We start from the raw sequence: 26,148 nt of genomic DNA on the forward strand, positions 1-26,148 counted from the left end.
ATTCCACAGAAAGGTCTTTTGAAATTTCATATGGCATTATATTGAAGTTATAGATCAATTTGGAGAAAAATTACATCTTTATCATATTGTGTCTTCCTGAACCATACATATAGTATATCATTCCATTTTATTTAGGCCTTCTTTAATTTCTTTCAGCAGAGTTTGTTTTTTTTTTTTTTGTATATATTTTTTTTTTTTGGAGTTTGATTTGCCAACATATAGTATAACACCCAGGTGTCCCCAGACTCTGATTTGATGGGTGCCATGTTGGACAAAGGTAGAAGTTAAACTATCATGTGTATGAACAAGGGTCCCAGCAGATCTCAGAGGGAACTTCAGAGCTGAGGTTACCTATAAGTGATGTCCTGATTTGAAGCAAAGGGTCAGGCTTTATACCTTCTAACTGACCACCATTGGATGCAGGTTGCCTTCAGAAAGGGGGCATAATTTTTTAACACGGCTACTTTCTTAAGCTGAGGGCAATCCCTGGAGAGGGATTCAGCTCACACTTTTCAATTATCAACATTCCTAACAGCTGGAGAAATGTTTGTTTCAGTCCCTTGGAATTGGAGATGTGGTTTGATCTGGATGGCTTACTACAGAATACACTAGTATATTTCTATAATTTATGAAGGTGAGTGATAGATACATGGGATTCACTATATAATTCTTTTATAGTATGTTTGAAATTTTCCACAGTAAAAAATCAAAATACAATTTGAGTTTCTATATGAACAAATTTGAGATTCTTTTCATACGGTTAAGGACCATTTTCATTTCTTTTTCTGTGAAATTTCTGTTCATATATCTTTTGCCCATTTTTCCATAGAGTTGTTTGGTTTTTTCCTCCATATTTAGAAGCTCTTTAGATATGAGAGTTAATCTTTCTTCATCATATAAACTGAATATATTATTTCCACTTTTACATTAATCTTTTAATTTTGTTTATGGTTTTTCTTTTCATGTAAATTTAAAAATAATCAAAATTATTTATTGTTTACCATATAGCTTTTGGTTAATGAGTCAGAATTGGAAAGTTTTTCCTAATTCCAAGCGACAGTAAAATACTCCTATGTTTTCTTATATACTTACATGCTTGTTGTGACAAATGGAAACAATTTTGTTTTCCTTATGGAAATTGAGCTATCCTAATACTACTTATTAAGAAATCCATCTTTCCCCTCTGACTTGAATGTCACTTTATCATATACTGAATTGCCATGTGCAATTGAGTCTATTTCTGAATTTTCTAAATTCCATTTTTTTCCCTATGCCAATTTGACATTCTTAACTATAGACACTATAAGTTTTACTATTTGGTAAGGCTATAGACTCCTATTGCCCCTTTTTCCCATTGTGTTCCTAAATGATTTTCTTCATTTATTCCTCCAAATATAATTTATAATTAACTTACCTACCTCCAGAAAAGACTGCGTTTTTGTTGAAATTACATTAAATTTACAGTTTAAATTAGGGAGCCAATATTTTATAATGTTGACTATGTACTGTTATGCAAGAACAAGGTGATTCCATTTGATTAATCCTTTAATCCTTCTTTTATATCCTTCATAATTTTTTTTTTTAGTTTTCTTCATATAGATTTTGGGAATTTCTTATTAATTTTATGAGTACTTTCTTTTTTAAAGATTTTATTTTTAAGTAATCTTCACACCCAACGTGGGGCTCAAACTCACAACCTGGAGATCAAGAGTTGCCTGCTCTACCCACCAAGCCAGCCAGAGGCCCAGTGAGTAAATAGGGCTATTCAGAAAAACTGGGGGGCAATTAAAGGATACTGGTCATAAGTGTTCTTCCCCTGAAAGTGACCTTTCCTAATAAATTCTCAAAATTATTAAAAAAAATATTTATCTCTTTTGAGAAAACAAGTTTAAAGTAAACAGTTCATTAAGAGTTTCAAATTCTTAGAAGTCACAAGAGAATACTTTTATGGAGGAATAGCTTTCCAGAGAAGTGTTTCTTTAGCACAAATGTAATATGCCAAGGTGACTTATTTTGGGGTAGCATATTCTGAACCCCAATCAACTTTTTTTTACTGTTAATTTCGGCTGCATATTTTGACAAACCCTTCATATGTCAATAATTTTGTAGTATATTTTGCTATAGAATGTACCAAATGATAATTTAGTCTTTTTTATCATGAAATTATAAAAAGCAATTTTATTGTTCAAGATTTAGAAAAGATTCAGCCTTATGACTCATTATTATTAATATCATGAATTTTGTAGTCTTATGTTTTACATTTAGATCTATGATCCTCCCCCATTCTTTATTGCAGTGAAATAAACATATGAAATTTACCATTTTAACCATTCTTAAGTCTACAGTCAGTGGTGTTAGACACACTTCATAATGTTGTGCTACCATAGCCATCATCCATCTCCAGAACTTTTCTCTTATTAAACTGAAATTCTATATCCATGAAAAAATAGCTCCTCATTTCTTATTTCCCCCAGCCCCTGGCAACCACCGTTTTATTTTCTATCTCTATAGTTTTGACTACTGTAAATACTTCATGTAAATGCAGTCATATAGTACTTGTCTTTTTGAAACTGGCTTAATTCACTTAGCATACTATCCTCAAGTTTCATCCATGCAATAGCATAAGTCAGAATTTCCTTCCTTTTTAAGGCTGAATAATATTCCATTGTGCGTTCAAAAATTGCTTTACCCCATTCTATCGATTTGTTCATTCTGAAGAATTTTAGCTGTATCTTGGAGCTACTCAAACTATACTGCCTATTTGTTGACTTTCAAAATGTATTTCCCATTTGTTTATATTTTATCACTATGATTAGGGAAATTTATTAGTTAACTCACTGTCCCTTGAACTGTGTCTAGCCTATTGCTGACCTGATCTATTTTTTTCAGTGATTGTATTTTTTATTCCTGAGATTCTACTTGTTTATTTTTACATGTCTATTTTCACTTCATATTCTCCTATTCTTATTTTATAAATTTTATAAATCTATTCCTAAACTTGTAAAAAAAAATAGACACATTCATTCTATAGTCGTCTTCTTCTTTTTTAAATATTTTATTTATTTATTCATGAGAGATAGATAGATAGAGAGAGAGAGAGGCAGGCAGAGAAACAGGCAGAGGGAGAAGCAGGCTCCATGCAGGAAGCAGATTCAATCCCGGGACTCCAGGATCAGCCCTGGGCAGAAGGCAGGCGCTAAACCACTGAGCCACCCAGAGATCCCTATAGTTGTCTTCTTAATGCTCTATTATTTCTAGATTCTTGTGTGAATTCTTATTATTATTGTTTCTGTGTTTGCCTCTTGGTTTATTCATGGTATATGTATTTGATAGTTTCTGCCTTTTTATTTATCATCAAAGGTTTTTTTCTTCTATGAGAGCTCTTAAAATAGTTCTTTGGTTATTCTTCTCTGGATCTGATAGTATTCAATAGTTTGTATATTAGTTTGTCATTTCATAACTATTTTTCTCATATCATAGAACATTTGGAAATGGCACTCTTAATAATTGGCGTTTCAATCTCTCTTTTCTTTAAAGGTTTTATTTATTTATTCAGAAGAGACACAGAGAGAGATGCAGAGACATAGGCAGAGGGAGAAGCAGGCTCCCTGTGGGGAGCCCGATGCAGTACTCAAACCCAGGACCCAAGATCACTCCCTGAGCTGAATGAAGGCAGACACTCTACCACTGAGCCTCCCAGGTGCTTCAGTGTTTCAATCTCATGAAGAAGACTTTTGTTATCTACTTATGGGCCGAGGTAAGCAACTCAGTTTTGACCCTAGGCAAGTAAGTGGAGATATCAACAGCAGAGCAGCCTTTGCCTTAGCAACACAGGAAGATCCTAGTTCTAGCTTTATTTGGTGATTGGTGATTATTTCCTCAAATAAGGACTAACCTCTGATTTCTAAGTCCTATATTTCATCTTAATCTACTGGTGGCATGCCTATCTTCAACTTCTGCTTCTCTCTTCATTCTTGAAATTCAGATGTCCCTTTCTTACTTTGGTTTCCCTCTATAAGATTATGACTTTTAAAAGACTATCTCCAAAAAAAATAAAAAATAAAAAAAATAAAAGACTATCTCCCTTCACCATTTTTGTACTATAAAAAATTATTGTGATCATACATATTAATTACAGGCAGATAAGAATGCATTTATGTAATGTATGAATCCTGGTTGTTTAATGAAGATTTATGTTGAGGAATACCCCAAAAGGCAAGTGTGTAAACTTATATCATGGCTCTGCAAAGGCTCCTCATCTTGATCACACCAAAAATCAAAGTCATTTCAGGTCGTATATGGTTGGGTCTTCTGGTCTTTCTCTAACTTCATCTCCTACTAGCTTCCCCATGGCTCACTGTGCACTTGTCACAATGCCTTTTTTGCTATGGCAAAAACACATCAGACATAGTACTATTTTAGGGCCTTTGCTTTTGTTCTTTCTTGTTTATAATGCTCTTCCCAGGATATCCTCATGGATTGCTCTCTCCCATCTGTCAGGTCATTGCTCACATATAACTTTCTCAGTGAGGCCTTCACTGACCTTATAGTTTCACTCTATTTAAAATTGCACTCCTTTGGAGTGCACTTGTCGTGAGCACCAGGTGACGTATGGAATTGTGGAATCACTATATTGTACACCTGAAACTAATATAACACTATATGTTAACTGCACTGGAATTAAAGTGAAGTGAAATGAAATGAAAAATTGCACCCCTTTGTCACAACACTCTATATGCCTCTTTACTTCTTTCACAGTACTGATACTTAATATCATATACTTAGCTAAATATATGTCTCTTGTCAATGGAATACAAACTGTATGAGTATAAAATATTTTTTGGCTGTTTTATTCATACTATATCCCTAATTCTAAAATATGTGCCTGACAAGTCATAGTTGTTCAACAAATATGAGCTTAATAAAATATCAAATGACTGAGTATTGAGTATAGGCCAAATATAAACCTTGAAAAGTCAACTGCATTCAGATGAGTACTGATAAATAAAAAATAACTAATTTGCCTCAAATATCAGGGAGTAGTGCATAAGAGGAAATTGGTAGACAGAGAGGTTCTAGGGCAGCTCTCACCTGAAGGCTTCCCTACTGGCCCCGCAGACTCCTCAGGGTACTTAGCTCTTCAGCAGTAGGGCTGCCCATCTTAGTAGAACCAAGGGAAATCAGGCGAGCTATGCCAAGAACACTGTTTAATGCAGTCTCACTGTTGTATATAAAGTTAAGTAAATTATGTAAACTCTGTCAAGTACGAGGCTGTATTACTTCATAAAATGTGGAACTACAATGTTTGGGAGAACTTGATTGTTAGCATGCAAATCCCACATGTAGGACTGCTCCAGGCCCATTACATGATGGATTTGATTATATAAAAAATGTTTATAATATTAAATTTGATTGTTATTTATTTATGATGTTAACTTTGAAAATAAAGCTGCCAAATATTTTACAAGCAAAAGATGGATTTATTCAGGAATAGCAAAGAATTGCAAATGGGACAAGCAAGCTATGGCAAAACCATAGGCAAGTCCAGAGAACAAAGGAGAGGAACATTTTTTTATAGAAATTACTCTACCGAAGGATAGTTATTTTTAATAGAAGCAATTAGGCCTTTATGCTTTTGAAGTATATCTCCCACCAACTATGGGTCAAAGGAAGCAGGGGCAAAATGCCTTGGATGTCCTGTGACTATCACAAAGGGTTAGAGTCTATGAATTCCCAAGGGGGTAGATCTGAGGTTTAGAAGGGCTAATCTTGCTTTCAGCCAGGGTGTTTGGCGAGTTCCTACGAATTATTCCAGTTGAGTCTTAATAGTGCTATTAGTGGGACTCATGGTTGGCCCAGCTGTTGTACGTTTGCCTTTGGCTCAGGGCATGATCCCGGGATCCAGAATTGAGTCCCGCATCAGGCTCCTTGCAGGGTACCTGCTTCTCCCTCTGCCTGTGTCTCTGCCTCTCTCTGTGTCTCTCATGAATAAATAAATAAAATCTTTAAAAAATAATGCTATTAGTGAGTGCAACAAACTCTGAGAATTGAGGATGGTATGCACAATGAAAGTGTAAAAACCTGCCAAACATCAGACTTGTTGAATCACCTGACCACTAAAATGGGTTCCTTGATCACTGTGAAGTTTGAAAGGAATTCCGCAGGTAAGGATAATCTTTTCTAACAGAAGACACACTGGCCTATAGAAATGTCTCTCTTGTAGATGAGAAAGTAGTCCAGTGAGAAAGCATAAAAACTAACTAAAACATATTTATTCATGATAGGGGGAAGCTGTATGAAACCCATTTATATGAGCAGGTTTCCCTGGATTACAATTTGGACAGGCAGGACAAGCAAGGTAGGCACTTTTTGCTGCCTTATTAATCTTTTCCCACCAATATTGGTCCAGTAATGTTATCATTTTGTCAGTAGACCAATGGTTTAATGCACATACAGTGTAAGTAGTGGAAATTTTAGAATTACTAAAAAGACAGATAGATTGTTATTTGGTCCAAACCAGATTTCTCTTTTTTATTGAGCCAATGTTTATTAGATTTCCAGTATTGGTTCTCCTTTTCTGGGACCAATTGTTGGATATTTTTCATCAATGTTTCCAAACTTTATCATTTGGAAGAACATTCCTTGGGCTATGATAAAGATTTACCTATCAGTTTCCTTCACAGCAGCATATTTGGTGGAAATAGCGAGGTGAATTACTTTGGCCTCCAGGGAGTCAACTCTGGCATGCCCAGGAACCTTAATAGCCACAGCAGCTGACAAGAGTATGGTATCTAACAAAGTTTGGGCACAGGATCCATTTTTAATTTTATTCTCATTGGAGGTAAGGACATCTCATTGTTTCCATAATATTCCAAAGTCATGAGCTACACCAGAGGCCTACCAAGTATCATTATAAATGTGAGATTATACCTTTGGCTAAGGTGCAAGCTCAAGTAAGGGCATATAATTGAAGGTTTGGGGCTGATGTAGCCAATGGTAAAGGTGCTACCACAGTGAATCGCAATACCATGCCCAGCACGATATTTACCATTTTTATCCTTTAAATAAGAACCATCGGTAGTAAATCATGAAAACTCTGCATTGATTAGAGGAGTTTTCTGTAAATTGTCACAGGAATTTGAAAGGTAACCGGTCAATATTAAGCAGTTGTGAGGGGTTTTGTCTAGATCCAAATGCAGTCCTTGGGCAGCCCAGGTGGCTCAGCGGTTTAGCGCCGCCTTCAGCCCAGGGCCGGATCCTGGAGACCCAGGATCAAGTCCCACATAAGGCTCCCTGCATGGAGCCTGCTTCTCCCTCTGCCTCTCTCTCTCCCTCTCTGTGCGTCTGTCATGAATAAATAAATAAAATCTTAAAAAAAAAAAAAACCAAAAAACAAATGCAGTTCTTGTTTTGAGATCCAATGCCTTAAGTATCTAATCTGAGATGGGGGCAACTGTAATTTTCCTTTGGAGACTTTATGTACCTTCAAGGCCAAAGGTTTTAATTGGTGGATACTGTCTTCCTGTAAAGGGGTTTGGAAAGGGGAGCAGAGAAGCAAATCATCTATGTATTATAACAAGGTAGAGCGTACAGGAGTCTTCGTGTCATCCAAATCAACTTCTAAGGTTTGTGAAAAGTAGGAAGGACTCTGTGAAACCCTGGGGAATTACTGTCCAGGTGTATTTCTGTTCTTCCCAAGTGAAAGGACAAAAGATTGGCTATCATTCTCAACCAAAATACTAAAAATGCACTGCATAGATCAATTACAGTGAAAAATTTGCTTTCAACGCAAATGGATGTTAGTAATATATGGGGGTTGGGAACAACAGGGTGCTGAGGGGTAATGATGTTATTTATTGCTTGGAGGTTCTGCACAAACCTCTATCCTTCTGCAAATCTATGGAGGTCCTCAGTCACTTCAGAAAACCTTTTAACTATGGTTGACAATTTGGCCTCAGTCCAGGGAACATAAGAAACTTGAGGTTTAGGGGATCCCTGGGTGGCGCAGCGGTTTGGCGCCTGCCTTTGGCCCGGGGCGCGATCCTGGAGACCTGGGATCGAATCCCACGTCAGGCTCCCTGCATGGAGCCTGCTTCTCCCTCTGCCTGTGTTTCTGCCTCTCTGTCTCTCTCTGTGTGACTATCATGAATAAATAAATAAAATATTAAAAAAAAAGAAACTTGAGGTTTATTTAGATTATCACGAAGTTTAATTTTAATGAGGCAATTTTTAATAGGTTCAGGAGGGGAGAGGTTGAGGAGAGATTTGGAGAAAAAGGTAAGTTCTGTAGAACAAATAGAGGAAAATCGTGCTGGATGAGGTTGCTGAGCACAAGGTGGTGCCATGTATCAGCAGATGAAAAAGACAGGGGAGAGGACAAAGAAGCTTCCAAAGCCATTTTGACTTTTTTCAATTGGTTGCTTGCTTCAGTTAATTTAGAAATAGTATTTTTCAAAGAGACAAACTTAGAATCCTGAGAACATCTGGAAGCCTCAAGGTATTTAAAATATACCTCCTATTCTCTTTCCCCCCTTTTCTTTTAAATAGCCATGGCTTTCAAAATTGAGTTTGAGTAAAATAATTTTGGAGAGATCAAAAGTTCCCCATAACAACCATTGAAGTTCTAAATTACTGGTCAAGGCAATCTGTGCATATGGAAGGATTATGGGTTTTTTTTTTTTGTTTGTTTTTTTAGAGGGGGTAGAAACAGAGGGAGAGAAAGAATCCTAAGCAGGCTTCATGTCCAGTGTGGAGCTCTATGCAGGGCTTGAGCCCATATCCCAGAGATCATGACCTGAGCTGAAATCATGAGTTAGACGCTTAACCTACTGAGCCACCAAGGTGCCCCAAGAGACCACAGTTTTAAACATAAAACCTTCCAGAGTTCCAGTTGGGAAGGGAACCTTCAAAGCATTTTGATGATTTGGATCCCATTTCTTAGGAGTTTTTCTCTAGAATAACTAGAAAATTCCTAAACAGCACAGTTCAGGAATTATGAAAATAATCTGGTTCCAAAGGAATCAGACCAAAGCCCGTGCAGTTCCAACAGAATATTCCAGTTCTGAAAAGGCATCAGACCTAAGGGTAGCACATTGCCAGTAGGAAGAATCTGATCCCAAACAGGAGTCTAACTAAAGGCTAGCCCAGTTCCACCAGGCACAGTTCCAACTGGAACGGTCTGATCCCAAAAGGGAGTCAGACCAAAGGCCTACATATTTCCAAGTGGCACACTTCCAACAGGAACGGTTTGATTCTGAAAAGGCGTCAGACCAAAAGCCAGCATAGTTCCATCAGGAACAGTCTGATTCCAAAAAGGAGTCAAATTGAAGGCCACATGAATATTCTCTGAGATAAAACAAAAAACAAATAAGACTTTAGAACAGGTCCCAAATGAAGCCTGGGTAGCTCAAACACAAAGTATGCAGCCCAAAATCTAAGAGAAAACTTTACCCTCAAACCATAGGGTCAACAAGAAAGCAGTGAGCTTAACTGGCTCTGTGAGTATTGTCACCTGTTTGCCCACCAGCTCAGAGTTGTTAGGGGTCTTCTCTGGATCCCACTTCTGATCAACAAGTAATGTTAACCTTAAAAATAAAACTGTCAGTTATTTTACCAGCAAAAGATAGGTTTATTTGGGAATAGCAAAGAATTGTGATCTGGGACAAGCAAACTAGTGCAAACCCATAGGCAAGAATGGAGAACAAAGAAGAGGAATATTCTTTTATAAAGGAAAGGAGGGCATTGGGAAGGGCTGTTATAGACAGAAAGTCCACTGAAGTAAACTGGGAATTTGAAGTATAGTGGCTTTTAATTGACCGAGGTGTGATTGTCTCTCATTGGCTGGGCTGTTGCTGGGCAAGAAGAAAAGCTTTCTTCCTTCTGCTTGGGTAGTAAAGTAGTTATCACCATGAAGAAGTCTGTCTCTTCCTATTGAATTTTCAATTGTCAAATTGTTTAGAAACCATATACACATACAACTTTTTAATGTTTGTATTATAGGATAGGAAAAATCTTTTAATGCCTTGAAGGGAGATGAAATGGAAAATGTAAAAATTGAATTTCATTATTGTCAATTAATATTGCCTCAGGAAAGGTATAAAAGTCAAGATCAGGACACTTTTCCCTTCCAAAGACGTTAACAGCATATGTCAATGAAGTTTGACTTTGGGCTTGGCTTTTTCTTTGTCTGTCTCTTTAATTTGGAAGAGATATAAAACTACTATGACTTCTGGGAAAAAAAAAAGACATCACAACAGAGATCTGAAAATCATTGAAAGTTATATTTGACCATTAATATTATATTAGGTAAAAAATAAAGGGAGCTGTATAAACACTCTTTGACAGCGATCTGTTTCTTGGTGTTTTGAAATTTTTATCTCATTCATTTTATACACAGTGAGTGAGATGGAGGGGAATATAGAAAAGAGAGGCATTTCAGACTTTGGCTCGATATGCAACAAGGAAAATGCATAATAACTAAAGTGGGATCCTTAAGGATTCCTAATGAGAACAAGCTTGACAGTAAAATAGAAAAAAAAAAACAAAACAAAACAGTGCCATGGCCATTATATATGACAGGGCAGATTTTGTAAGGTGCTATATACACTTATACAGCCAGAGACATACAGGTTTAGTGCCTGCCTTTGGTCCAGGGTGTGATCCTGGAGTCCTGGGATCAAGTCCCACATGGGGCTCCCTGTGTGGAGCCTGCTTCTCCCTCTGCCAGTGTCTCTGCCTCTCTCTCTCTCTCTCTGTCTCTCATGAATAAATAAATAAAATCTTTAAAAAAATGCAAATTAAAAGTATGCTTAAGGGCACATGACTGGCTCAGTTGGAAGAGCATGTGACTCTTGATCTCGGGGTTGTGAGTTTGAGCCTCAATTGAGGTGTAATGATTACTTAAATAAATAAATATTTAAAAATGTATACACTCAGTTAATAACATGTTGGGTATTTCAGAACATGCAATCAATAAGTCAAAGTCCAGTTTAAGGAATAATTCCAACACTTAGCAAAAAAAAAGGGATATATAAATGAATATTATGAATAAAAGGGTGAGATATAAAAGATAATATGAGCCATCTACATGTATATCATAGGTTCCCTAAAAGCATAAAACAAAGTACATGGCCCAAAAGAAACCATAAAAAATAGTAGAAAATTTTTCTCTTATCTATACAAAGGGTTTTCAGACTTTAAAGCCTACCAAGTACTAGATAAAGTTAACAAAAGTAGATCTGCATATATACAATATTGAATTTTAATAAGAGAGTAAAATTCTACAAGAGCTCAAAAAGTTAGAAAATAACACTGCTAATAAAAGAAAATATCAAAATAGTATCACAATTCTGAAAAGTCTGAAGAAATTTGGATAGCAGAACATAGATTTGAAGGGGAAATAATTTTGACTCAAGAGTTCTACATCCTAGCACCTGGGTGGCATAGTCGATTAAGCATACAACTCTTGATTTTGGCTCTGGTCTTGATCTCCGGTTCATGAGATTTAGCTGTGTGGTGGGCACTGCACTCAGTGAGGAGTCTGCTTGGGATACTCTCTTCCTCTCCTTTGCCCCTCCCACTAGTGCTCTCTCTCTCTCCTTCGAATAAATAAATGAATCTTAAAAAAAAAAAAAAAGACTTCCATATACAACTAAGCTATCATTTATGTGCAGGAGTAACAAAAGGATATTTTTAGATTTGCAAAAACTCAGGAAGTATACTCTTCCTGGAAAAATATTGTTTAAAAATTTTTAGAAAACTGAAAATGGAATTATATCAATAGCTTAAGGAAGTTGTTAGAACAATGGCACTGATCACCAAAACCAGTAAGCTTTAAAGTTAATGGGTAATGTATATCGATGTATGAAATTAATTTAAATGTCAAAACATCTTAATGTAGAATCTAAATAATGTACAAAATAAATAAATAATATGGATAAAAAATCCTCTGTGATTATTAATGAAAACTAGTTAGACAATATAAACAAGGCCTTAAAGTATAATCTATGTCTCATGTTACATGTGGGAAGGGAATAAATATTCTTACATTTGTGTTGGTAAGGAAATAGTCTCAAATGTTTTTATAAAATTAAAGTAACTGCTAGGAGATTAAACCAATTCATTTAAATACAGAAAAATTGCAGGTGAAATATTATCAATATATCAAAGAAATATAATTTGTCAAATATGAGAGTTGCAAGCTGTCTAAAATAATCAAGAAATTTATTTATAAAACATTAATACACTTAATTAGGACTAAGAATGGGGGAATAATCATAGGTAAAAATGAAAAGACATAGAAAATACTTTACCACATTTATGCAAACATATTTAAAAGTAAAACAAGGGCGGCCCAGATGGCTCAGCAGTTCAGCGTCGCCTTTAGCCCAGGGCCTGATCCTGGAGACCGAAGATCAAGTCCCATGTCGGGCTCTCTGCATGAAGCCTGCTTCTCCCTCTGACTGTGTCTCTGTCCCTACCCCCCCTCTGTGTCTCTCATGAATAAATAAATAAAATCTTTTTTAAAAAAGTAAAATTAAGTTAGAAATTTGAGAACAAAATTACTTATAGAAGAGATAGAAAATGAGAAGAGATAAATTATTGTGGAAGAAATTTAGGAAGTTGGCAATGAGATTTCCCTCTAACCTCAAAGAAAATTCCCAGGGCAAGATTTTATAGTCCTGGGACCTGGTTTTGCAAGTGTAGACTTTCTAAACTTCAAGAAAAGACATACCTTTGTTATTCAAATTGTTCTAGGTATATGATTTCATTTTATGAAACACTGTTAATCAAAAATTGAGAAATCAAATAAAATTTGGTAATAATATCCAAAGCTAATTATATCATTTCTTTGTCTCTGACTTCTCTGACATGGCTGAAACACCCACTCTTATAGTCTCATAATAACACATGTCATATACATACACACACACAAACACACACATGTATGTATATGTGTGTGTGTATATGTTATATAAAGAAATATATATTTTAACAGCTTTCTTGAATTTTCATTACATACCATAAAATTCACTACACCTATTTTATTTTATTTTAAAGATTTTACTGTTTATTCATGAGAGACACAGAGAGAGGCAGAGACACAGGCAGAGGGAGGAGAAGCAGGCTTCATACGAGGAGCCTGATATGGCACTTGATCCCAGGAAGCTGGGATCATGCCTTGAGCCAAAGGCAGGCACTCAACCACTGAGCCACTCAGGCATCCACTACACCTATTTTAAATATACAATTTAATTTTAGAATATTTTATTTGTCCCAATAAGATCCCTCCTGCTCATCTACAGTTAATTCATGTTGCCACATTCATCCCTAGGCAACCATTAATCCACTTTCAGTCAATGGGTTTGCCAATTCTAGAAAGATCATATGAAATAATCACATTTATGAAATATGTCAAGTGAAAGCATCTGGCTTCTTTCACTGTGTGTAATGTTTTCAAGTTTCATTCGTGTGGTAGTGTCTATGAGTACTTCATTTCTTTTAATTGCCAAATAATATTGCATTTTATGGATCTAACAATTTATCCATTCATCAGTTGATGAACATCTGGATTGTTTCTACTTTTTGGCTATTATGAATAATGTTGTTATATACACATTTTTGTGTAGACATATGTTCTCAATTCTCTTGAGTATGTATCTGTGGATGGAATTGCTGGGTCATGTGGTAACTAATTTTTTGTTTTAAGATCTATTTATTTATTTGAGAGAGAGAGAGAGAGAGAGAGACAGAGAGAGACAGAGAGCAAACAGTGGGGGAGGCAGAGACAGAGGGAGAGAGAGAATCCCAAGCAAACTCCACACTGAGCACAGAGCCCCACACAGGACTGGATCCCATGACTCTGAGATCATGATCTGAGCTGAAATCAAGAGTCAGAAACTTAACCGACTGAGCCACCCAGGTGCCCCTGTTTAATCTTTTAAGAGCCTGCCAAACTGCCCTTAGCCAAGGTTTATTTCACAGCTATAGAATTTCTACTTGGTTATTATTTATAATTTCTGTCTTTATCAATATTCTCACCTTATTCCCACACTTTAATTTTTAGGTACAGTTTAAGAACAACAGCTTTAAAGTCTTTTTCTGCTGAATTTAATAACTGGGCCCCATCAGAATCAAATTCTATTGCCTAGTTTTTGTCATGAACACACTATCTTGTCTCTGCATGTCTTCTATTTTTCTATGGATAACTGGATATTTTAGATAATACATGATAATATATTAGTAACTTGGCATTCTTATTATCCATTAGGGTTTAGTTTTTTGTTTCTTAATGACTTATCTAGATGAATTCTGAGAAATCTATTTCCTCCACAGTGTGCAGCCTCTGATGACACAATTTTATTTTTTCCCTTTGTCTTTATTTTTAAGTCCGTCTTCCTAGGAGTTACCTATGGGTTAGTGTAGCTTAGTGTTGTGCCAGTGATTTATTATAACTGTTACTTAAGTTCCTTGAGACAGTAAATCTTACACCCTTTGCAGATAGACCTGTGTGTGGCTTGGGGAAAGCTTTCACTTCTGTTCCATGTTGAGTCACAGACTAGTAGCTCCTGAGTGGGTGCAGCCTAGTACAAGCACACAGACTTCCATCTTACTAGGGCCCTTTTTGGTTGTCTGTTTCTGGTTCGCTCTGCTAAACCTCTCTCTGGTCTACTATTTCTTTTGTTACTTGTTTCACTGAGCTATCAGCCTTCTCTTAACTGTTGCCTCTTCTTTCCCAAAGGAAAGACTTTTGTATAACCCTAGTTACTTGAACTGGTAAGCAATGTGTAAATAATATGTTATTTTGTATCCTTCTGTAATTGCTTAAGGGGAAATGGTGTACCTTTGGAGGTAGAAGAGCTATTGATTGTCTTGTGGCAGGGTAATGAGCCAAAAATTTCCCAAAATGAACCAAAAAGTGCTTTCTACAACAAAAGAAAGGACTCAGTGTCTTTCTCTTGAGGCAATATCTCTTGGAGACACCTTCTAGCCTGTGGTATCAGTATGGAAAACTAGAAAGAGGGACTGAGAAGTTGCATAGATACACAAGTGTTGCTTCTCAGCTGCTTTTAGTAGAGATCCTTTCAAGGCACATGGCTCCTACTCCAATTGTTTTAGAGGCCATATTCTGAACTGTCATTTCTGAATTGGGGCATCAGCACTAGGAAGCAGTTGGGTGATATAATTTATTTCAAAAGTCCTATTGGCTATAGCCCAGCAACAGTAAAGTGACAAACTCAAAGTGTTCTGGGAAAAAACAATAGAATTGCCTAAATCCTGTTTCCACCTAGATAAGAGATCCAATCTATCATGAAGCATCTGTGGCAATGTGGGTTGTAGTTTGCCCAGAGGCTGCCAAACTCTCTGTGGTGTCTTTGTTTTCATCACCTGCTTAAATGCATTGTTCACCGAGCCTTCATTCAAAATAATACAAGTACTTATTGTAAGGATATAATTCAATAATTTTTAGTAGATTGGCTGAGTTGTGCTATCATCACCACAATTCAGTTTTAGAATATTTCCATCACTCCCAAAACTTTTCTCATGTTTGTTTGCAGTGAATCCCCACTCTTATTACTAGTCCCAGCATGCAGACTATACCTCTACAAAACTGTTAAACAATAATTCAAACAAAATCTTATTGTGTATTGATTTCTGCAATAGTGATTGCATTGTAGAGGTGGAATATTTCCCCCCTTCTTCCCCTCTAGGTTCTTTGGCTAATCTAACAGTCAAATTGACATAAGATAGAACAATAGGACAAAAACAAAGTTTGTACATACAGGGGCTCCATAAAAATGTGAGACCCAAGGATAAATTGAGCAGTGGTGGCTTATAATGCCATTTTAAGCTAAGGAATGTGATTTGGGCCTGGGCCTTCAAAGGGGAAGAGGGCAATTCACAAGAAGATGAGAAAAGCAGATGTTTGGTAATCTGATGTTTGCCTTGCCTTGCAGGTAAATCTTTCTGATAAAAAAAAAAAAAAAAAAAGTTGGGCAGCCTGGATGGCTCAGCAGTTTAGCACCGCCTTCAGTCCAGGGCCTGATCCTGGAGACCTGGGATCGAGTCCCACATCAGGCTCCCTGCATGGAGCCTGCTTCTTCCTCTGCCTGTGTCTCTGCCTCTCTCTCTCTCTCTGTTTCTCATGAATAAATAAATAAAATATTTAGAAAAAAAAAAGAAAAAGTTATCTCTAGCAATAGCTTTTTCTGGTAGAGGCCCTACCTAAATTCTTTCAGGCAATGAAGTTCCTCTGGAGTCTGCTGGTCTTGGTTGCCTTCAGCTCACAATCGTCCACATGCCAAAGTGACACATTTTGAGGTGGCATATTCTACTCTGCTTCAGTATCTATTGTTAAAAAAAATTCATAAAGCTAAAAAAATTGCTACAGATTAGAAAGAGGAAAAAAGTGAGCATTAAAGCACAGGCATGAAATGAAGGGGTCTGGAGACCAAACACTGGAGTAGCTCCACATTAAATGCTTTATTGAGAACACATACCCTTGACACTTCAAGGCCTATAAAGTTCTCCCTAAAAGCATATGGTAGAGGTATCAAAATTTATTAACATTCAGGAGCAGATTTCATGTGCCCTTCTACCTACTGGCTGTCCATCAGATGTCACGGGACCTCAGCCATAGCATACAGGGTGAATTGCATCCAGCAGTTTGAGTGTCTTGCCTGCTACACCAACTGTGAGTATCTGAGTTTGCTGGTTCTGTCTCCCAGTCTAGGGTAACTCAGCCACCCTCCTTCTCTGCATCCATAGAAGAATCTGCCAGACTCACTTACATGCTGTCACGTGGCTCAGGAGGTGACTTCTGTTGTCAGATCTTCAACAGATTCTTTGTTTTCCTGTTCCCTGCTGGGCTTTCAGTTTCCAGGATGTGGAGCCTTTCCAGGTGTGCTCATTGTACAACCAGCATTATTGGCTCCTCTGTTCCCATTGACCTCATTGTTCAGTCATGTAGTTCTGGGTTGGCTGGGGTTCATAGAAGGATTCCATTACTAAATTGTTTACTCTGATAGCAACAGGAATCACCTGATCCCTCAGGGATGTGTTGAAATTTCTAAGAACTTGAGATAGTCCAGGCAGGAGCAGGTCACATCCGATGACACCCCCCGCCCACTCCGCCCCCCAAACCTCAGCAGTCCTGGAGTCACCAGAAGATACTTGAAGCCCTGGGGCTGGTAATTTTGAAGAAAGAGCAGACAAAGGAACCTTTCTGAAAAAAAAATTTTTTTAAAGATTTTATTTTTTTATTCATAGACACAGAGAGAGAGGGGCAGAGACACAGACAGAGGGAGAAGCAGGCTCCACGCAGGGAGCTCGATGTGGGACTCGATCCCCGGTCTCCAGGATCACACCCCAGGCTGCAGGCGGTGCCAAACCGCTGCGCCCCCGGGGCTGCCCCTTTCTGAAAATTGAATGAAAAGTTAACCCTCTTTAAAGAGACATTTGTGTGTATAAGGGGAATCTCCATTTTTAAGGGTGTCTTCTCTGTACCAGGAAGAGGAGGATGATTGAATCTCTAGAAACTCTTGGCAATGAGGAAGGTGCTTACTTAAATCTGCATAACAGCCTTACTATACTAGTTTACTGTACTTTTCTTGATAACCTCTTGGAACTGGACTCTTCACAGTATCTTGTCTTTAGCTATTGATATTTAAGGTGATGATTGGCCATTTTTGGAGTTGCTCAGTATTCCTATATACAGGAGGTATACATGTTATTAACCTTCCATTTGCTTTTCTTCCATTAATCTGTTTTTATTACAGGGAGGGGGTCTTAGCCAAGAACCTAGAAGGGTAGAGGAAAATCTATCTTTCCTCCCCTATAATCTGAGTGTTGTGTTCCCTACAAAATTAATATTGAAATCCTAATGCTTGATATGATATTGAGAGGAGGGCCTTTGTAATGTGCTTGGGAGGGCAAAGCTCTCATGAATGTGATTAATGCCCTTATAAAAGAGGCTCCAGAGAACTCACTCACCCCTTCCATCATGTGAGGTCATGGAGAGAAGTAGGCAGTCTGCAACCTGAGAGAGGGTCTTCACCAGAATGCAACAATACTGACATCATAATCTTGGGCTTTTCAGTCTCCATAACAGGGAGAAATAAATTTCCATTGTTTATAAGCCACTCAGTGTGTGGTATTTTGTTATACCCACCTGAATGTACTAAAACACTAATCTTAGGATAAATCCCCTGTTGAATTAGTATTTGTGTTTTCTTTGATGTTACAGCATCACTGGCAACATGGTCTTCATCATCATGATTATTTTGTTTCAAGCATATTTTTCATCTTAAGCATAGTCACTTCTGAAAAATGTGTTTGTCATTATGAATATCATGTTAGTTGCTGTTTGTTCAATCCTTGTCTCTCTTTCCAATCTCCTCAGAGTAGGGCTTGCTCATGATAGAAATTCACAGTGGACCATACATGGCCATTCTTATTCACTGTAGTGGCAGGGGTGCATGAATTTTAAAAGGCTTTTTCATCTATTTCGTTATACCATTTTGAAATGGTAATGCTGAGAAAGATGTACTTTGAGATGAGTTATGCTTTCTGCTCCAGTTTTGCCTATAGTTTGGGAACAGTCATCCAGAAGATGTGACCACTGATTGACCCATGGGCTGGACCTAGGCAATCAAAGGCTCCTCATCCCTTCCTGCATCCTTGGAGTGTAGGTTCCACTTTCCTTTCCCTTCCCAGAGGCTGCTCCAAGAACATAGCCTTGAGATAGGGATGTGGTATTGAAACATCTGGATGGTATACATGACTGAGCCTAATTAAGGCCTCTATGTAAACTTTTAAGATGTGTCAAGAAGGTGTGGAGATCTACTCATCTTGCTGCCACCCAGGACAAGCCTCATATGTAAGTTCCCCTTGCTTATTAAAACTGCCACCTACCAACCTGGAGCTGCCTTTCTCTTTCTTCTGTCTCTCCCTACCCTCTGAGTATAAGGATTTATTTCATATTACACCTGGGAAGCCTCCAAGGAGCTTGTGAACCAAGAGTTGGGGAGCCAGCCAGGAGACCAAAGAACTAGGCCTTGAAAAGCAGTATTGTGGAGGGAAATCCTCAGTTAGCCATTGACTTGTCAGTGGAAAAAGAAGGCCCCTATGTCAAATACTTGTATGTTAACACATAAGTATGAGGATACCCCCAAATGCCCATCAGTCTAAGGTGCTTGTTGGAAGAACCGCACAGAGAAAGGAAGCACAAGGTGGTTTTGGTGAGCTCGCCTCTAAAGTTGGCAGGTCAGCTGGCCACCAATGCCCAAATAGGCTGACTTAGAAAGTTCTAAGAGCTGAAGTTTGAAAAGGTCATGAGTGTCCACTAGTCTGCTAGCTTCAGGGCTGACAGACAAGGTGGGAAAATAGGACAATCAGTTAGAGACCCTGGGTGTGCTATTTTGCAAAGCTAGGAGGGCACAAGATGCCTCAGATTAAGATCCAAGTGCTCGTGGCAAACCCTGATTGGGCTGTTAAGAGGTGGAATCCCTGGGAAAATGATGAAAGTGAAGAGGGGGATGTTGTGATCTACAGTGAAACAGACAAAATGCCTGGAGCCATCTGACCCCTAACACAACGGAAGGCAAAAGCACAGCAAGAACAACTCCAGTCAGTGGGGCAGCCCCCATTTCAGGATATGTTCATAATGAGAGAAGATACTTCAGCTGAACTTATTGATATAGCTGCCAACTTCCAGCAAAATACCAGGAAATGTGTCCAGGTGTGGTTAGTGCAGCTATTAGATATGAGGGTGATGGCATTTCTCTGACCAGGCAGGAGGCAGAGAAGAGGAGCAACATCACCACATACCCTGCCCTCCAGCAGTGCCTGCAGGGCATTCTGGGGTTTCAGGGTACAGGTACTCTCTTATAGATTAGATCATTCTATCTTGCAGGGAGGCTTGGTCCAATGAGAGGGATCTCCCTGGAGTTGTTCTCATGTTTCAGGAACATGAGACCCTGAAAATCTATACTGAAGATACAACAAATTCTTAGGGAAGTGGGAATGAAGCAATGCAATCTGTGTCCCTTTCTTTGGAGAATATGGGGCCATATTCACTGCAGGAATGAAAGCCAAGATTCTCCAGTCTACTCTCAGCACCTGATATGGAATGATGATATCCATGCTGAGCTCAGTTGTGGGACAGAGCATTTATGATGTTGGGCAATCCATTGCTGATCTGGGGGAAACAGATCCCAGGAACAGATATGGGCTGTGGGAAAGGTCCCCAATAGAGGGAATGTTCAGAAAGTGAAGAGGTTATCCCAGTTGGTTGCAAAGGTCTAGTAAGAATAACTATGAAGCAAATGGAGTATGATCTTATCACTGCAGGTAACCTACCTAAACAGATTGATCAACAACCTAACACTGTGTTGGCTGGTCTGGAAAAAGCCTTGAAATCTGAATAGCAGTTTAGACCTGCCCCGTCTGCCCCTACAATCCCTGATATCCTGCCTGGTCCAGCAGAGCCTTCAGGATATAGTCTTATCTGGGGCAGATGCCTTCCACACCCCAGGCATAGGATGCACACCAAGATCACCTTTAGGTGAGGGCCATTGGAGGTGATTAGAGGCCTCATGTTGAGCTCACTATTCACTAGTCCTCCAGAAGTAAACTAAAGGTGATGGCTCTGGTGGATGAGAGTTGAATGTACTCTAATACACAGCAACTTTCAGAAGTTTTCTGGCCTCCTTAGTGCCATGATGGTTACTGAGAGCAAACAGTTATGGTCAGGAAGGTCTTTCTGACACTGCAGATTGGGTATTCTCCTGCTCACTGCCAATGGTGTAACGTTTTTATCTTCCACACCAGAGAACATATTGGATATTGTTATCCTGCAAGGTCAAACTCTGCAAACCTCTGTTGGTGAATTCCACCTCCCAGTTAGAGTAATCAAACCAATGCTGAAGGGAAACACCAACTGGTAGCTGATAAGCCTGCCACCCCAATGAAGGGCAGTAACTTTCAAACAACATAAACTAATTGAGAGGCATAAGGAGATAATAGAAACTTTCCAAGAACTACATTGAGTAGGTATTGTACACCCTGTCCACAGTGCTTTCAACCACCTGGTATAGTCAATAAAAAAGCCAAATGGCTCACAGCAGATGATGGTAGACTATTAAGAATTGGACAAGGCTGTCCCCTCTACCCCTCACCCATGTGGCTGTGCTCAATGTTGCCACCATCTTAGATACCTTGGCCACGGTTCTAGAAATGTCCACACTGTGCTGGATTTTAGCAAATGTTTCTTTCAGTATACTCCTGGCCAATGAGACAAAAGATCAATTTGCTTTCACATAGAAGGGGCAATAATGGATCTTTCGAGTGCTTCCCCAAGGTTATTTGCATCTCCGTACCATATGTCATAGGGTGGTAGCCCAAGATCTGTCCCTCTTCTCCTTTCTAATGTCAGTAAAATGGTCCCATTACGTTGTTGATATAATGTTAACATGTTAAGACTTGGCTTTGCTGCAGTGCCTGTGAGAGGGAGGATGAGCAGTGAACCCACAGAAAATCCAAGGTCCAGGTACTGCTATAAAGTTTTTGGAGTCATCTGGTTGGGTAAGAAGCTGTGATTTATAAGGTGTTAGCCTACCAAATCCTAAGGATATGAAAGAAGTGCAAAGCTTTATAGGGATTTGGGGGTTTGGGAGGACTTTTATTTCTCACTGGCACAGTGCCTCTATCTGTTATGCCACTTGGTAAGAAAGGGCATGTAAAGGACTGTGGATGAGAGTAGCAAGACACCTTTGAGAAGGCAAAAATACTTGCAGAGCAGGTTAAAGTTCTGGCATCACCCAAGCAAGGCTACTGTTTGAGTTAGATGTGTCTGGGATTCCAGAAGGTATGAGTTGGGCACTGCGGCAGAAACAATAGAAAAAGATATCACCCCTAGGATGTTGGTCTCAGCTCTGAATGGGGGAAGAATCCGTTATACCCCCACAGATCAACAGTTCCTAGCAGTATACATAGCGCTCCTCCAGGTAGAGCCTCTCACTAATGAACAGCTCATTGTGGTAAGAACTTTCCTGCCTATCAAGGAGTGGGTTGAAAATATATTCCAGCAACCCACTTCTCTTGTGGCTCAAACGCCTACTCTAAGTGGCATGCCTATTTGCAGCAGAGGAGTGCCTTGTCAACCAGCTACTATCTCTAGAAAAGTAGGCACTACTTTGTTCTGTAGAGTTTGTCCATCCCCCAGATAGTCGAAGCAGTGCATCAAGGACTCTGGTCGCTATTCAGCCCAACACTGACACCATCTGGATAGAAATAGGAACAAACCACAGCAACTAGTGGGCTGAACTCTGCTGTCTAGTTAGTGTTCACTCAGGAGCCTGGGCCTTTAACCCTTTGTACTGACAGTTGAACTGTTCTAGAGAGATTAACCCTATGGCTCAGATAACAGGAAAGTGAGAGGCGGGTGATTATGGCTAAACTCTCCTGGGGTCAGAAAAGATGAAAAAATGTTTGGGTGCATCTGCAAGAGCCTAAGGCAGTCCTTACTGTTTTTCATGTCCCAGCTTATAAGGCACAGACACTCTCTGGCAATTGGGAAGCTGTTGCCCTCTCTTAGGTACAAGCCCTAAAAGTGGATCCTTCAGTAGATACAACAGATTGGGTGTACAGAAAGAGTGGCCAGAGCAGTACCCGGATGGGATGGCACATTGCCAAGGAGGCCAGATTACTCTAAAAATATACTGACTGTTTATGACTGACTGTTAATGCAATTAGAGCATGCCCTGTGTGTTCTAAGCAATGCCAAGGAGTTTGGGGCCAGCCACCAGAGTTCCCAGCCAATGAGGCATTGGCAAACTGCTTATATTGGTCCCCTCCCTCTGAGCCAGGGTTCTAAATGTGCCTTGGTTTGTGTGAATGCTGCTTCTGGCCTAACTCAAGCTTTCCCCTGTCACTGTGTAAACTAGGCCACCACCATTAGGGGATTAGAGAAGCTGTGTGTCACGTTTGGAAACCTTCATTGAATAGACAGTGAATAGAGGTCACATTTCAAAGGCATGATGTATAAGGCTGGGTGAAAGAATATGACATTAAGTGAAAGTTCCATGCCCCTTATAATCTGCAGGTAGCAGTGGTGCTAGGAAGGGAAAATGGAATATTAAAGCAGCAGATTAAATTACTAGCAGAATAAACCACCTTGGCCAAGTGTACTGAAGTACAGTCCAGGCTTTAATACATTTGAATGACCAACCAGTAAAACCCATATGCCATACTGGAGACCACTGTCAAAGCACCCAGTACTGTTGAAAGTATGGAATTGCAGGAGACAGCCATTGCCCTGACTCTCACCATAGATCAACAAGCTCTGCTGCTGAGAACAAGTCCCATCATGCCCATGAAAAGCATTTTCTACTGACATTTGCAATGGGATGTCTTGCTGGGATGGGTGAGTTACTTTGCACTCCTGGGTGAGGGGGAGCTACTCAATCTCCAATGGGATCTTGTTATCCTGCTCTAAGCCACACCCATTGAAATGCACTGTACTTGGAATGGAACATGCACAGAGGGGAGAAGATAGTGGTCTTCGTCTGGCATATCCCACCCCTGGACCATCTCCTCATGGGTGACAGCAGTGCTTCCACCAGCCAACTTGTATGTCATATACGACCTGTCACTTTCCTAAAGCTGCAGCCACTTTAACATCTAAAGATCAGGCCGCAAGTGTAATTCTTATGGAAGGGGAAGACCTTCTCATACAGTTTCCTACTAAATATCTGGGATCCCTGGGTGGTCCAGCGGTTTGGCGCCTGCCTTTGGCCCAGGGCGCGATCCTGGAGACCCGGGATCGAATCCCACATCAGGCTCCCGGTGCATGGAGCCTGCTTCTCCCTCTGCCTGTGTCTCTGCCTCTCTCTCTCTCTCTCTGTGTGACTATCATAAATAAATAAAAATAAAAAAAAACTAAATATCTGTCTTTTTGATGTTAGACTACTGCTGTTCCTGTGATGCCCAATGACCATGGGATGAGCACCTGATGGACATACTTTCATACAGGAAACAAACTCATATGCCTGACAAAGAAATCAATTCATTCGTTGGGTATGTGGACTGCTGCCCTTCTCTAGCTCCTCAGGACTGCCATGATAGTATTGCCCCTCCAGGAAAGGGATTTAAAGCAGTACATTAAAGAAGAACAACACTCTTCATTCACCTGATATTACTAATACTGATCCAGAAACTTGGCCTATGGCATACACTGTCAATGATACTGGGCATGGGTATTCTTTCTTTGTCAAAAAAACTAAAGGCAGCCCATAAAGTTGCTGACTGGAAAAGTCCTAGAAATACTACCATCAGAGCCATGGATGGCTATGCTCAGATTTGGAATAGGTTTATTTGGCTTACTCTGGGTTATAGACATTTGGGCACCTGGGCACCCCTATGTTGGGAACAAAAAAAATTACTCTAAACAGAATCAACCCAACTCTACTAGAAATATGGAATGAATACCACTGGAACTGTGTAAATCATTCTGTCTTATTAAGGGATAGGGACTGCCTTGGCACTGATTGGTTGTGCTGCCCAGGTATTTATTGGATAGCACCAAATGGATCCTAATGGTTGTGTGGAACAAATCTTTGGCCATGGCTTCCACTTGAGTGGTTGGGCCATTGCACCCTGGGTTTCCCCTGAGCACATGGCAAAATCTGCCTCATAGTAATGATGGTAGCCAGCCCCTCTCCTTTTAAGGTCAGATGGGCATGTTCTTTCACTGGTGTACTCATTTGGCTGCCATTTTTGTTCCCTCCATTAGCTTGGAGGATACTATAGCACATATAGAAGCTCTTACTAAATTCATTCAGCAAGCCTTGAATGATAGCCAACAAAGCCTATCCTTACTGAACACTGGAATGACTCTAATAAAATTATTATTTACATTATTATTACAATAATAATAATTATTACATTATTACTGCCTTGCAAGGAGGTACCTTTGCCATTATCCAAACAAAATGCTGTGTGCTCATATTTGATGAGTCTGCTAGTATATTATCTTAATGAAATCATGTGAAAATACAAGTAAACACCCTGAGTGATTCAATCCTGAGCCTAGGGGACTTAATAAATCAATGGTCCAGATCACAGGGCTTTTGGTGAAACAAGTTGTCATTGAGATTGGGAATCATCTTAATCTGTGTTTTCTCCTGTGTGTGCTTATATTGTTGCTGTGGTATCTGACTCCAACATAGCTAGATAGCCACCAAAATGCCATATCTATGATAGTGAAATCCCTTGCTGACCATTGAGGGCACATTGCAAAAGAGGGGAACATATGAGATTATAAGAGCTGGTCATGAAAGATGTAGCATTGGGGAAGTCAATTGACAAGACATGACCACTGGTCGACCCATGAGCTGGACCCAAGCAATCAGAGGCTACTCACTTAATCCCATGTCCTTGGAATGTGGGTTCTGCTTTCTTACCCTGCTCCCAGAGGCTGCTCCAAGGACATAGCCTTGAGGATGAGTTGAAAACGCCTGCCTGGGGCACCTGGGTGGCTCAGCAGTTTAGCACCTGCCTTCCGCCCAGGGCGTGATCCTGGAGTCCCCGGATCGAGTCCCACTATCGGCTCCCTGTGGGGAGCCTGCTCCTCCCTCTGCCTGTGTCCCTGCCTCTCTCTCTGTGTCTCTCATGAGTAAATAGATAAAATCTTAAAAAAAAAAAAAAAAAAGAGGGGGAGAAGAAAACGCCTGCCTCATATACGTGACTGAATCCAGTTGAGGCCTCCACAGAAACTTTTAAGATGTGGCGGCAGGGTATGGAGAGCTACTTGTTGTGCTGCCACCCAAGACAAGCCTTGTATTTAAGTTCCCTTTACTTACTAAATCTGCCTTCTACCAACCTGGAGTGGCCTGCCTCTTTCTTTGGTCTGTCCCTGCCCTGAGTATAGGGGCTGATTTCATATTACACCTGAGAAGCTCCCAAGGAGATTATAAACCAATACAGTGGGACACTAAGAAGGAGTCCTATGGCATATTGGGGACAGCACAGGCTTAGAAACCAGACTGTTCACTCTGCTTTTTCTAGCAGTGTGACTTAGGTGAAGATCCTTTACCTCTCTAATTCTCAGTTTCCACAAGAGCAAAGTAGAGGTTTTAATATACCAATATA

At 39.5% G+C, this 26,148-nt stretch overlaps 1 long non-coding RNA gene across 1 annotated transcript; it reads left to right on the forward strand.

Annotated features, from left to right (window-relative positions):
- The first annotated feature begins 1,642 nt into the window (after positions 1-1,642).
- Positions 1,643-25,724, forward strand: LOC140628803 (uncharacterized). Its single transcript, XR_012026759.1, has 4 exons — positions 1,643-1,747; positions 3,538-3,757; positions 18,818-18,877; positions 23,964-25,724. It is a non-coding gene; the product is annotated as an uncharacterized lncRNA (long non-coding RNA).
- Positions 25,725-26,148: the final 424 nt, after the last annotated feature.

This window comes from Canis lupus, chromosome X (assembly GCF_048164855.1).
Source record: "Canis lupus baileyi chromosome X, mCanLup2.hap1, whole genome shotgun sequence".
In the NCBI taxonomy this organism is placed as follows: domain Eukaryota; kingdom Metazoa; phylum Chordata; class Mammalia; order Carnivora; family Canidae; genus Canis; species Canis lupus.